The sequence below is a fragment of the Microcebus murinus genome, chromosome 10, assembly GCF_040939455.1.
Source record: "Microcebus murinus isolate Inina chromosome 10, M.murinus_Inina_mat1.0, whole genome shotgun sequence".
Lineage (NCBI taxonomy): Eukaryota > Metazoa > Chordata > Mammalia > Primates > Cheirogaleidae > Microcebus > Microcebus murinus.
This window is the reverse complement of record NC_134113.1, coordinates 86,439,888-86,454,647: the sequence shown is the minus strand read 5'-3', so window position 1 is coordinate 86,454,647 and position 14,760 is coordinate 86,439,888.

Genomic DNA, 14,760 nt, shown 5'->3' with positions numbered 1-14,760 from the left:
TCTCCCTTCTCTACCTCTAACCCCCAACCTCCTTCCACTAACCACCCCTACTCCTAGGCTGGTATCCTGAAAACCTCTCTGTCAGAGGTGAAATCTCATGGGAAATCTGAATAGAACAGAGCTAAAACAGTTGCACTACTGGGTACTGCAATGTTTGACAGCGATTCTTATATATAAGTAAGAAATAGTAATGATTTGGGGGATCCAGGATAATTTGATGGTAAATTTGAAACAATAATGGCTAGAATGCATGGAAAATGCTCAAAGAAGCACCCAAATGGACTGTCTTGGAGCAGAATTTGTACACAGATCATAACTTCTTGGAAAAGAGCCATAGCATATGTTATGCTACACAACCTTACTTAGTGGTCCTGGCTTGGAATAGAAAAATAATCAACATGAAGTTCTATGACTTTTTTCAGCTCCAAAATCAAATACAGTTGCTTAATTGCACTAAGCCTCCTATTCTGACATTCCCGATCAGAACCTCTGTAATGGTTTCCAATGTGTATTTTATTTTGTGTCCTGGCATCCATTTACCCTGCTTTTGGAAACTGTTCTCCAGTGTTCCTCTGGTAGACTACTCTGTTACTCTACTCAACTTTCTGTTCACGTTCTTCCTTCCTGTGGACTAGTCTCCAACTCCAGCTTTGCAGACGGGCACTGGGATGGAGCCCTGGGTAATTAGAGAATTATATTGCTCTGTTCACAGTCATTAGTTCAGACATGAGCTTATGACCCACGGGAATCTGTGAGATGCCCATGACAATTGCTGGAACTTCTACGAAAGGAGCTCTATCTAGCTTGTTTTTCTGCAGCCGTTTGGTGACCATGAAATGTAAGAGCCTGGCTGAGAGTACAGCCAATGTGGGGGAGGGTAGGGCAGATAATAAAAAAAGAGGGACCAGGCTCAAGATGTTATCATGAGCTTTCCATAACCCCATATCAAGGGGCCAGGACTGGCCTCATGGTCACATGTCCTGTGCAGTTACACAGGCCCTGGTGATCAGAAGTTCTGCTGTTGCTGCTGTGTTGAAAATCTTAATACATCTTATCTTTGAACTTGTGTAAGTGAAGTACAATGGGACCATGTCTCATGTGTGTGAACAGAGGAGTACATGTATAAGCATGTCTGCCATTACTTGCCACACCATATGCATTTAGCATTCATAGTAACCCATGAGCACAAAAATTCAGGGGACTCCACAATGTACAGAGATTCATTGAGACTCAAAGTCAGTGCAAGGTAAGCCAGTTATGTCTGTAACTGGGTATGGGGGTTACTGACAGCCCTGAAAGCCATGCTTTCCCCTTGAGTCAGAACTTGCTTTGAATGCAGAAAGAAGACAATGATATTCTAAAGTCTACAGTGGCCAAGATCCTTTCTTGCATATTAGTACTCTGTGTTGGTGAACCATTTGCACTGAAAATGATAACATAGAAAAAAAGGGAAATAAAGGACAACCCAGAGTTGCTTTTCCTTTTAGTTTTTCCTTAGCAATAAATCTAGGATAGAGAGTGTTGGTAGAATGTGTGTGTATCAAGAAGTGAAATAAAAAGTCGAGTTAGTTTTTGCAGCTTTTTCACCATTTTTGGTAAGAATACTATACGTATATGGAATACATATATGAGGTATAAAATACGAACTGTGGAATTTTGGTGTTCTGCATGTGAATTAAGAGCTCTTATGTTTGCGTTTAAAACTGGCATTATACAATATAGGGATGAATGCTAAAGTTCATGTTAATAATTTAAATTTAAATTTTTCTTTGCTTAGGATTATTTAAATAACAAAAAATCAAAACCAAAATATCCAAGCCCCAGAAAACCCAAACAACAAATTCACCATGACAAATCAGAGGGAGCCCACAGAAGGAGGGAAAAAAGCCTTATATTTTAGAACATGGTTGCACTTTTCCTCTGCTTTCTGAACTAGGAAAACCACCTTTTCATTTTTCACTGCACTTTGCAAATTATCTAGCCAGCCCTACAAGGGATTTGTATTAGTTTGATGGGGCTGCCATAAAAATATACCATAGATTAGGTGGTTTGAACAACAGATACGTATTTTTCCACAGTTCAGGAGGCTGGGAAGTCCAAGATCAAGGTGCTGGCAGGGTTAGTTTCCTCTGAGGCCTCTTTCCTTGGCTTGCAGGCGGTCACCTTCTTGCTGCTTCTCAGCGTGGTCATTCTTCTGTTTGTGAGACCCGATGTCTCTTTGTGTGTCCACATTTCCTCTTCTTAAAGGTCACCAGTGGGATTGGATTGGGGCCCATCTGTCCGTATAAGCTCATTTAACCTTTACTATCTCTTTAAAAACCTTATCTTCAAATACAGTCACATTTTTTGTGAATGAAGTGCTGGGAATTAGGGCTTCAACTTATAAATTTTAGGGGGCGACACAACTCAACCCATAGTAGTACTTTTCAATGGCGTGAACCAATAAATCCTCTTTTTCTTTATGTCAGGTTAGGGTGGAGCTTTTTTGTCACATAGAACTTAAAGGAGCCTGATTGAAGCAGCTTCCCAGTGTGACCCCTTCAGCATCTACTCCTAGGTATTGTGCTACCCATGGACAGAATATTTTAAACACTCTTAAGTAGCTTGGAAATGAGGGAAAAGAGACAGCTAAAGTTGTCATGAAATGGAACCAGATGCCTGTGAAAATATATCTTCTCACTTTATCCATGAAACTCACAAAGTATCAGTGCTGGTGGAGATTGGGTGTCAACCCCTTCTTTTTCCCAGATAATAGCACGAGGGCCTGGAGAAGTCAAATGAAATCCACAGAGCTCAGAAAGCAAATACTAAAACCCACAGCCCCTCCTGGCTATCTCAGGATTCTTTCCAACCTACCTCGTGGAACTTACCTCAATTTTCCATAATACAAAGATGAAGGGCATAATTTTGATTTCTGAGTTGGTTCATCTGTTTGATTAAAAGCTCACATCTCAAGTTGTCTTTGTGTCTTTTTTAAACAGAGGATCATTTGATTGAAATATGCATCAGGATACCAAGATCCTTGCTAAGTCCAAACTAGCAAAATAAGTGCTGTAAAAGAATGTTTTCTTATTTAAACAACCTTTAAAAAAATAAATAAAAGTAATGCAAATAAATGCATTTCTCATTCAGGAAAAAAATCACAAATGCTGCAATCTAAACTGAGATCTTTGTAGATGTGACTTCAATTACAGTATGTACGAGGTAATCAATAATTATAGAAGGCAACTTCTCTAAGGCAGTAACAGGCCTCAGAACTAGGATCGGGATTTGAAATTTAGAACACCCTCTACCATTCCCTAGAGTTAATTCCACATGCAGGGCATAAACTTTTGGTCTCAAGAACTAACAAGGAGCAGAAATAACACTATTTTACTTGCACAATTTTCTAAAGCGGAATCACGTACGGGGTGGCTGGATATTTTTTATTTATCGAATGTTCTCAGCATTTCTCATTGGTGTCTCTAAGCAGCAGAACTAAGATCAATAGGAAGGCATAAAGTTGCAAGATAGGAATGAAAAATGAGATTAAGAGTAATGCTTGTAAAAATGCAAAGATACTTGCTTGAGAGACAGTGGGGGCTGCGTGACCCAGGCTCTCTTAAGCTCTCCTTGCTTCTTGCGTGACAGTACCAATGCTGCAGCCCCTTGGAAAAGGCTCTTTTCAAAGTAAGAAGAAACAGAAGGTGCAGTGGAGATAGAGACAGTGACAGAGAGCATGGCACTTCAAGGCAAATGACTGTTCAGAGATGAGATATTTGCCATGGTCTATTACATACACACAAGTGTAAAGTCATGTGGCTGTTTTCGAGTTGTTTCTTATTTTCCAACAAATATTATATACAAATGAATGTTTTCATTCAAAATAGTTACCATGACAATGCATGTATTGCAACACACTAGCCATTGCTTAAAACATCTTTGGGATTGCCTTTATTCTTTTAATATATTTAGAGCCAATAAACATTTGTCCATCGAGTTTTGGAAACTACCAGAAGCCTGCAAGTGCCAAGTTCAGTGGATGAAGCCATGATTTAAGTGGATCCTTCCTTCCTCCCTTCCTTCCTCCCTTCCTCCCTTCCTTTCTTCTTTCCTTCATACCTTTTGTAATTGGTAATCAAAAATGGAGACTCAATATAAACTAATGGAATCGATTTTCTTGTATGGTTTATAAAATGATGCTGAAGGCTTCAGAAAGAGTTTGAACAATGACAACATCATAAATAGAGCCTCCCAGGGTGACTATTCTGAAGGCTCCAATATTCAAGTACATTTGATTATGTTTGTAAAACACACACACAGAGCTTGTGTACATGTTGCAGCATTTTCAAGCATCTTTGTTGTGTGAAAAAGGTAACTTTATTTTATATAATTCAACTAAATGTACATTCAGAGCACTGTTACTCTGTGGTCATAAACAACACAAGCCAAGTCAATTCTGAGTTTTCTCTATTTCTGATCTAAACTCCACCAAGTCATAATTTCTCCTTTTTCCTGGGGCTAATCTAAACTGTGAGGTTTGTGCAGTCTCACGGCAACAGTGAAGAGAGAGATGCTATCTAGTCCTGCCTTGGGCTCTCCTGAGACTTACAATTCTCCCATTTGCTCCCCTGTGCTGCTTTCTGCTGCGGGGCCCTGCATCAGGACTGCACCTCCATTTGGGGGGCATTTCTTCTCTTTCTCTCATGCTGTTGCTCTTATTCCTACTCTTCTCTCTTTTAAAAGAGCTTATTTCTGTGTCATGTAAATGTGGGGAAAAGGGTTAGGGTCAATGTGTCACTCATGCATTTTAGAGCTGCTGGAGAATTGGGAACATCTTGGACTCTCTGCCCCAGACAACTCACAAAGCCATTTGGCTCCATTGCTGCTTTGCTTTGGTGGTGTAGGAAAAAACACCAACATCAACCCTATAAAGGCATGCCTAGCACACAAGAGAATCTCTATGAACGTTCACTGATTGGCTGGATGAATGAATGCAGATAGCATTTCTCAGTGTTCCAGAAGAGAAGTAGGCTGCATGTTTTCTCTTCTTTTGGATATTATGCAAGGATTGTATTCTCTTCTCCACTCTCTTTGAAACTAATCCTGGATGGGAGTAGAGAAAAGAGGGTAAGGCCCCTTCTAAGAGACCCTGCAGGAATAATTGCAGATCTCTGAGTGACTTTCAGTAGTTATTCAAGGAGGCTGCCACATATCCCACTTTGGTTAAATTCTCCTCTTTCAGGTGTCAGATGAGACCTACTCTTTTATTTCTCTTTAGAGTATATGCTCCATGAGGAGTCTTTTATGTCTCTATCACCTTTGAATTACTAGATATTATATTTGGCATATCAGGTAGTCAATACTTATCTTTAATATACTTAATGTGAATATTAATAATTGAACTTTTTTTTTTTTTTTTTTGAGACAAAGTCTCGCTTTGTTGCCCAGGCTAGAGTGAGTGCCGTGGCGTCAGCCTGGCTCACAGCAACCTCAAACTCCTGGGCTCAAGCAATCCTGCCGCCTCAGCCTCCCGAGTAGCTGGGACTACAGGCATGCGTCACCATGCCCAGCTAATTTTTTCTATATATATTAGTTGGCCAATTAATTTCTTTCTATTTATAGTAGAGACAGGGTCTCGCTCTTGCTCAGGCTGGTTTCGAACTCCTGACCTCGAGCAATCCACCCGCCTCGGCCTCCCAGAGTGCTAGGATTATAGGCGTGAGCTACCACGCCCGGCAATAATTGAACTTTTTGAGCCAGACTATTTTGACATTTGTGAATATCACTGGTATTTTCTAGATTTTGCTAGGTTAGTTATCTCAGAAGACTGGAAATATTGTTTCAGGACTGGCTGCATCTTTGCAAACCTGGAGACAATAGGTCAAGAGAGGTTACAATCCCAAGTAAAAATCTCTTATACAGTCCAAAAGTTAAGGGTATGATCTGGTTTTAAGATGTCATTTATCTAACTTTTCAGATAGTTGCTTAAATTTTTTTCCCACATATTTAAGGTCCTATTAGGGTGCTTTGGGACAGCTTGAGATCTTATAGAGTCAGTAATCATATGTAAATTTTTGGTTGTATAACCAACAATCCATTTCTTATAGTTCAGATTCCTTGGTGACCATAAATGACTTTGAAAGGAAGAGTACTCCTCACCAACTAGTACAGAGAAATCTCTAATGGACACTTTGCACAGTGAAGATTAGGAATGGCTGGTAAATCTTTAATGGACAATTGGCTCCATTCTTCATGGGTTTATGAGAACAGCTGCACCAAACTTTCTAAATTGAAATGTTCTGCATTCTGCTGGGAAGGGTTGGCTTTTCTTTTCCCTCCCTCCCTTCCTCCTCCCTTCTTTCCCTCTTGCCTTCCTTTCCTTTCCTTCTTTCTCTTTATTTTCCTGATTATGTTTCTAGCCACTGTGTCTTAACCTAGTTAACTAGATTTGCACAGAAGTAATTGTACTTAGGATTGACACGTGGGGGTGAGCAGAGTACCTATTTCCAGCTGTTAAACCTTATCCATATACAATTATCCATATCCATATCCAATTCAGCTATACATAGGAGCTAAATATTTTAGGGAGAATAAAATCCAAGGAAGATGCTAATAGTCTGGGACTTCCTCTGGGTACATGTCTTCTTTTCATCTGATACCAAAAAGTTATTTGTGTTCATCACAGCGTGGTAGCATAGTCAATAGAAAGTATGGGAGTTAGAAAATATTGGTTCTTTATCTTAGATTTGGGGCACGTTATTTAACTATAGTTTTGAAATATGGGGCAAATATACATTAAATTTGTTTTTATTTCTTCTTCCCTTTCCCATAATTTTTTTTGTTTCAGCATATTATGGGGGTACAAAATGTTAAGGTTACGTATATTGCCCTTGCCCCCCCTCCTCCCTCGGGTCAAAGCTTGAAGGGTGTCCATCCCCTAAATGATGCACATTGCACTCATTATGTGTGTATTATACCCATCCCCTCTTCCCCCTCCTACCTCCCCGATACCTTTCCCATAATTTTGAAAGTGGATCTTACAAATACTAGATTAGAAAATTGAATTATCAAGAAAGAAGAATCTGTTAAGTAGTTTCTAATTGTATATATCATTAACATAATGATATATAACATTTATAGCATATTAAAAAAGTTTTTATTATGGAATATTAAAACATACACAAAACTAATGAGAATGGCATAATGAACTTCTATGTGCCCAAATCATAACTTCAATATTTATTAAGTCATAGCCAATTTTGATTTATCTAAACTTTCACCCACTTCCCTTTACTCTAAATTATTTTGAGGCAAATCCTAGACATCATGACATGTCATCCATCAGTGTTTCCATGTGGATGACCAAAAGATAAGGATTCTTTAAGTAAACACACAAAATAACCATTGTATTATTATTACACTTAATAATTAGCAATAATTGTTTAGTATTATCACATATGTTATCACTGTTCAAATTTACCCCATTTTTTAAACATTTATTATTATTTTCTCTTTTTGAGTATTAGTTTTTAAATTTTTATTGCAGAGTATTATCGGGGAACATTTGTTTATTGAATGAAGATCTAAATAAGTCCAAGTATTAGAATTGATTGATATGATTTTTAACTTTCTTTTACTCTAGAGATGACCTCTCTTTTTTTATTTCAATAAATTTGTGATCAGAGATTGAGTTTTTCATCCTGTGAGTCTCCCTGAGACTTGATTTTGCTGACTGCATCCCCGTGGTGTCATTTAACATGTTCCCACATCCCCTGTGTTTTCTGTAAATTGATAATGAGATTTGGAGGCTTAATCTACTTCAGAGATAGTGATGTGTGCTTCTATTAGGTGACGCCTAATGTCTAGTTCTCTTTCATTTTAGATAGCATACATTTTAACACTTGATCATGCAGCTTATTTTTTATTCATTTTATTCGTGAATATCCTATCTGCCAAAAGAGGTTTTAAGTGCCTTTAGAGTGAGATTGGCTTCTTACATATCCTGTTTTAGTGCTTCTCCAAGGCTATACTCACAGCACGTGGCCTAGGCACTTTATTGACTTGCTCCCTGCCTTCCAAACAAGCATGTAGGGCATGAACATTGGCACACATGGCAGACAAGTGGACCTGATGTCACTTGTTATTAAGAGGCTTAGGCAGGAGGACAGATGAGGACAGAACAACTGCTGATCATTAAAGAGGAAAATAAGTTAACTCTACCAAGGGTTGCATTATTTTTAAAGAACAACTCTTTTCCAAACACTTAATGTGCAATTGAGACCTTATTTATTTTTTTGCATTTTATATGGTGATTATCTGTATGATGCTGTAACTCCATTTTTAATTCAATTATGAGTACCAAGGAAGAAGAGATCTGTTAATTGTATATCTAGAGAATTTCTAAATTTCATAGTGTGAAGACTTGTTATGATGACTTGATAGGGACTTTTTATTCTGATAAATGAGATTTTTACTTCTTCATTTCTTCTAGCCCCCAAATCAGATGCATTTAGGATCTGGTATCAAGGTGGTTGGTATTAATGGATAAAAATTTTGTTTGCAATAAAATAAATAGGAAAGATGGATGCTTTTAAATAATGGCGAGGAATGTGATATTAATTAATATATATTCATGAATGGGTTGGGTGCATAGAAGATATACAATAAATATTTGCTGATTGAGGAGGAGAAAATATAGTGACTAATTTGTATTGACCATATCCACGTCTGAGGGTCTTTGCCCCATGTGTTATATATGTTAATGTACAGAGTGCTGTGATGAATATATTCTTACAGCATATATATTTAGATATATTTTGGAGATGTGGAATCTTAAGCTTAGAGAGGTTAAATAACATGCCAAAGGCTTCCCAGCTACTACCTGGTGGAAATATTAGTTCAAGTCCAGTCCTGTCTGATTCCTGAGCCTATGCACTTTCCAACTACCGGCTTTTCTAGTGACGACTAGTGCTGATAACGTGCTCCATGAGTAAAGGATTACGCGTGGCCCTATGAATTTAGAAGACTCTGAATACCAAATCTCCTTTTTAAAACAATTTCCAAAGTACATAATAAAGTTTATGAGAAGTCCTATAGAAATCAAACTAAATTAAGTTTGTGAAATCTGGCATTTGATTATTGATACTTTTCTTTTTCTCTGATAACTCTTTGGGAAATGAATACTGAGCTGGACCGAGAGTCAGGAAACTTCCAGCACTATGAAGTCCTGGAAACTTTACACGAGCTATATAGGTGTTTACTTACGGATAAGTCACATTAGGACCTGTATTTCCTAATTCATAAAATAAAAATGTGGCTATTTGTTTCTTAAGGTCCTTTTTAAGTATAAATGCTTGATGGCTCCAATCCATTTCTCTATGAACCCATTATGCCTCATTTAGATCACCAACAGGGTATAAGGAGTCCCCACTCAATTTCCTACAGACACCACAAATTCATTATGTACGGACACGTTCTTCTTCTTTCCTTTCCATGTCCTCATCCTCCTGTAATTCTTTATCTCTAGCACATTAACAGCCACTTAGTTGTTTAGTCCAGAAACCTGGTAATGACCTGGATGTCTTTTCCCACGTCTCCACCACATCTGATCAGTATAGCTTAGTAATTAAATGTGTGGGCTTTGGTGTTGGACTCCATGAATCTTGGCTCTACCCATGGGAAAGTAAGCAAGTAGCTTGACTTTTCAGTGTCTCAGTTTCCTTATATATAAAATTGGGACAATAATAATTGCAAGATATAGATTTATTATGAAAATTACATGAGATAATTAAATGCAATGTGGGTATTCAGTAAATGCTTTCTTACCATTATTCTACCTTTGAGTCTCTCATGCTCTTAACGCTTGTCCCTGCTGAGAGCTGCCACCCTAACCCAGGCCTTGTTATCTCCCACTGACATTGCAATGGTCACCTATTCGGGCTTTCTAAGGCTAGCTTAGTCTTGCCACTTTATCCTTTACATTTCTGATTGAGTGACCTTTCTGAAATAAAATCTGTCGTATTACCCTGCCACATTTGGGTGCAGTCACGCCAGATGATTTGAGTTCCCAGAAAAAGCTGTGCTGTTTTTCACACTTTGGTATTTTGCTTGGGCTACTTCCTAAGGTTACCTGAGATGCTCCTGCCACTGCCCTGCGTTTGTCTTGCTGATATCTATCTACCTGTCTTTCAATTTAAGATGTCCACAGCAACATTTCTGGTCCCGGATAAACTTCTAGAAACTTGCTACTTCTCTGAAGAGTTGGAGCCTAACCCCACCCTTCCACTCCTTTAAATCTAGACAGAACTTTCTGATTGTTTCAACAAATCGAATGTGGTGGGAGTAGTGATACTGCATGGCCCCTGAAGCTAAGGCATAAAAGGCAATGGAATTTCTGCCTACTTGCTTTCTTTTTTGGGATGCTTGCCCTTGGCTAGCAGCCACTGAACTCCGAAGAAGCTTCAAAGTAGCCCATGTAGGGAGACAACATGAAGAGTCCCATGTGGAGAGTCTCCTAGCTGATAGCCGGCATCAACTGCTGGCTGGGACTACATATGTGTGTGTGCGTGCATGTATATGAATATATGTATGTGTATATATATGAATATGCATATATGTATATGTGTATGTGTACATATATGAATATGTATATAAATGTGTGTATATGAATATACGTATGTATATAGATATATGTATATGTGTGTATGTGTACACATATGAATATGTATATAAATGTGTGTTTGTATTTATATGAATATATGTATGTGTGTATGTATGTGAATATGTATATGTATGTGTACATAAATGAATATGTATATAAATGTGTGTTTGTATGTATATGAATGTATGTATGTATATATGTATATGTATGTGTACATATATGAATATGTACATAAATGTGTGTTTATATATATATGAATATATGTATGTGTGTATGTAGGTGAATATGTATATATGTATATGCATGCATACATATATGAGTGTATATATAAATGTGTGTTTGTATGTATATGAATATGTGCATGTGTATATGTATGTGAGTATGTATATATGTATATGTATGTGTACATATATGAATATATATAAATGTGTGTTTGTATTTATATGAATATATGTATGTGCGTATGTATATAGATATATGTGTATGTGTGTGTGTGTACATATGTGAATATGTATATAAGTATGTGTATGTGTGTATCTTCACAAAAGTCTCTGCCTTCATGGATCCCATATTCTCTGTAACCTTGTGGCCACGTGTAGGAAATGAGGCTACTGTAGTGAAAAAGACGTTTCTGATGAGGCAAGAAGAGCCAACTCAGGAAAGTATCCTGTTAGACTTACTAATGTGGAAATCCATTTACCATTTTAGCATGAATTAGAAGAGAAAGCTTGAAAGAGAGAATCCCTTTGAATTTCTCCACCTGATCATGGAGGCCAGTGAACTTCACGGTCAATTCCACATTCAAGCTTTCCTGCAGTTTAAACATTCTCTCCGCGTCGCATGTGGCAGTCTGGGCCGGCTGGGACGCGACTCCTGCTTCCAGAGTAAGGATAAAGTTTCTAGCACTCGCTGCCGCCGTTGTGGGAAGCAGACTGTTGTCGAAGTGTTGTTATTAATGAGAATGACTGCTGGACAGCTTGAACTGGAGGATAATTTATTCTCCGTGAACTTCTAATTGCAGTAAAGCGGTTCATTCACTGCCACGCTTGTCCATCTTGCTTGTGCCTGTCTTTCAGGCACGGTTGGCTGCAAGGAAATAAAGCAGAACCCTGCAAGCCAGGCTAGACACAGAAGCCGCATTTCTGGACACACCTTGGAAACTGGTTAGACAGGTTTACCTTGAGCAAGAGAGGCTTGGGAAAAAGCAGTCCCGCGTGCTCAAGCGGGGCCATAATCAACTCGTGCGAATCAAGACGCCTACTGTGCGCTGGGCGTGATGCCAAAAGGGAGATCAGCGTTTCCAGATGGCCACGCGCTGCTCTCACTTTTGCAGTTCACACTTCCCCTCTGGCATTTCTGATACAGAGCTTTGCCCCTTATTTTAAAATTCAGCATGCCCACCCTTCCTCATTCTCCTTCTCATTTTGCTTTAATTGATAGTTCTGGGAAAATGAAAACCATCCGTGGGGATGAAGTGATGTCTCCTTGAGCATATCTTTGATGGTTTGGTGTCTACCCCTGATTTTTGCCCAAGCTCCCCTTGATGCCGTTCTTCTCCATCTTTATCTGCCTGGTAGAGCCCTCGCCTTGCTGTCTGCATAAATGTCACTAAATGTGCTCCTGACTTGCTGCAGCCATGGCAATAGACACTTGTCATAGGCCAGGGGACCTCAAACGTTTTAAACAGGGGGCCAGTTCACTGTCCCTCAGACCACTGGAGGGCCATTGGAGAGTGCGGGGTGCACATTCCACACATGCGCACTGTGGGCTAGGATGAGTCGGCTGCTAAGCAGGACAGTCAGCGGCAGCAAAAACACCTGTCGGGCCGATAAATGTCCTCGGGCGGGACGCATGTGGCCCGCAGGCCGTAGTTTGAGGACGCCTGTCACAGACTATTGATTCATTACTGTGTTTGTATGAGATTTGGTCCCTTGTGGTTTAGGACATTTAGGAAACAAACTGATTCCCACTAGGAAATGTATTCAAACTTATCTGTGATGGATGATAGATTAGGGTTTAGGTGCTATTATTAGTTAATAAAGTGTCTGTGTGGACTAGTGACAGTGCATCACCTGGGGAAATGATCCCAGCAGTTGAATAGCATCCATTCTACTGTCAATGGCCTTAGTTGGACACACAGCCAGAAAGAGAGAGAGAGAGGTGGAGACAGAGAGGAAGAGACAGTCTGGTCATCACTATCTCTTTGATTATCTTTGATAATTTTACATTCACCGGAGAACAGGGCTGGAGGAATCCCAGGAAATGTCTAGAATGTCTATGTAGATGTTAGGGAAGCAGAAAGCCTAGCTACCCTATGGTTCCCATCTTGATCTAACTATGACTGCTTAATATAAGAAACAGATGGCTTACATTGTGATTTGAGAAACACTGGAAAAGTACCCCTACAACCATTTTTAAATAGATGTGACCACTCACCGCCACAGAACCTGAAATTTTGCCCTGAGAGCCATACCTTTGGGTCCCTTCCCTCACTTCTTCACTGTTCACACCATTAACAAACTCTTTTCCTTGCCTTATCATAACAATTGCTGCCTCAAATTACCCAACTGCCTGTCTCCTCTCATCTTCCTGGGTGTTGCTGGTAAAATATTTATTCTTTTCATAACATCTGTCTACTTTCACCTGTAAGCAGGATATAGTAATTGTTCACAAAAGGAGAGTGAGGACACAATGTAGGGATGTTGAGAATCAATGTTGTTTCAATCCAGTAATTACTGATGGAAGGAGTTGTGTTCTTGTGTATTGAGACAGAAAAAGACTGCAGTTGATTGGGCTAAGGCATTGTCTTCCTTGGAATTCCCCTGGGAACAAAGAAAAACCTGCTGTAGGTAACATCTGCACAGAGAGGCAGTTATACAGAGAGAGCCACCCCCAGATGGTGCAGCCGGACTCCCTGGGGCCAAATCTCGACTCTGCCCATGCTGCCGTGTAACTTTTGGAAAGTTATTCACTCCTCTGTCCTTCATGTTCTTAGCTATAAAATGGAGTTAACCATTGTACTTAACTTACAGGGTTGTTGTGATGATTAAATGAGCTAATATACCAGCAAAAAAAAAAAAACAACAACAAAAACTTAGAACAATGCCTTGCACTTAGCAAGTACTACAGGAGTCTTCACAATTTTTAACAATATTTTTTGAGTAAAATTCTTTTTCTCAAATAGCTTTTTTTTCTAAGGCAGTTTGATATTGACTGTAGCACCTCCAGGTCATTTTGATGAAAGGAGAAGGAAAGGATGGGTTTGAGATTGAGACCCCCTTCCCTGCCAAGGTGTTCAGTCTGGGTAGGTGCTTCTGATTGCCTGAGGTCCACGCGAGGACAGTGCGTGGCCCCACAGGGACAGCTGAGCCAGGGAGAAGAGATGTTAGAAAAGTTCTTGCTTTTGTTAACCATTTTGTCCGGGTTTCTAACCCTGACATAATCTTCACTCTGATTCTCGTTTCCTTTTGGATGATGTAGAGAGGGTTTTGCCTAAGTAGTTGGGGATGACCCGTTCTTGGTGACATTATGAGTGCTGTTTGTAGAAGGAGCTGGTACTTCAGTGACAGGCAGACCAACATTCAAGTCTTGTCTGTGCCACCTACTATCTCTGTGACTCTTGAGATAAGTCACTTCATGTTTCTAAAGAGTTGCAATTCCTCATTTACAAAATGGGTGTGCTAAAGTGTGCCTACCTCCCAGCATGGTAGTGCTAATCAAATGTGATGATGTGTGTGACAGCAACTTGAGAACGTGTAAAAGGTGACATAGATATGAGTTGTTACTATTAATTGTTTAACTTCCCAGCTTTCTACAAGCAGACCTGAATTTTAGCAGCACCTGTGTGCTGTCATCGCTTGGCTGCTGATTGTATTTGAGGGCTTTCCCCGTAAAATTGTGACCGGTAACTAACTATATGCTGGCTTCTCTTACAGTGGAGAAGGGAGATGCCCAGTTGCCACACCGGTTCACGGTACCAATGCAGAAGTTCTGTTTCCATAGAAGAAGAGATCTTAATAGTTTTCAAAAGAGATTATTCTCTCTCCTTCCATTTGTAAATCACACAATTTTAATAGGAAACTTTCTGGAATCATGAGCTGTTATTTGGTGATGCTGTT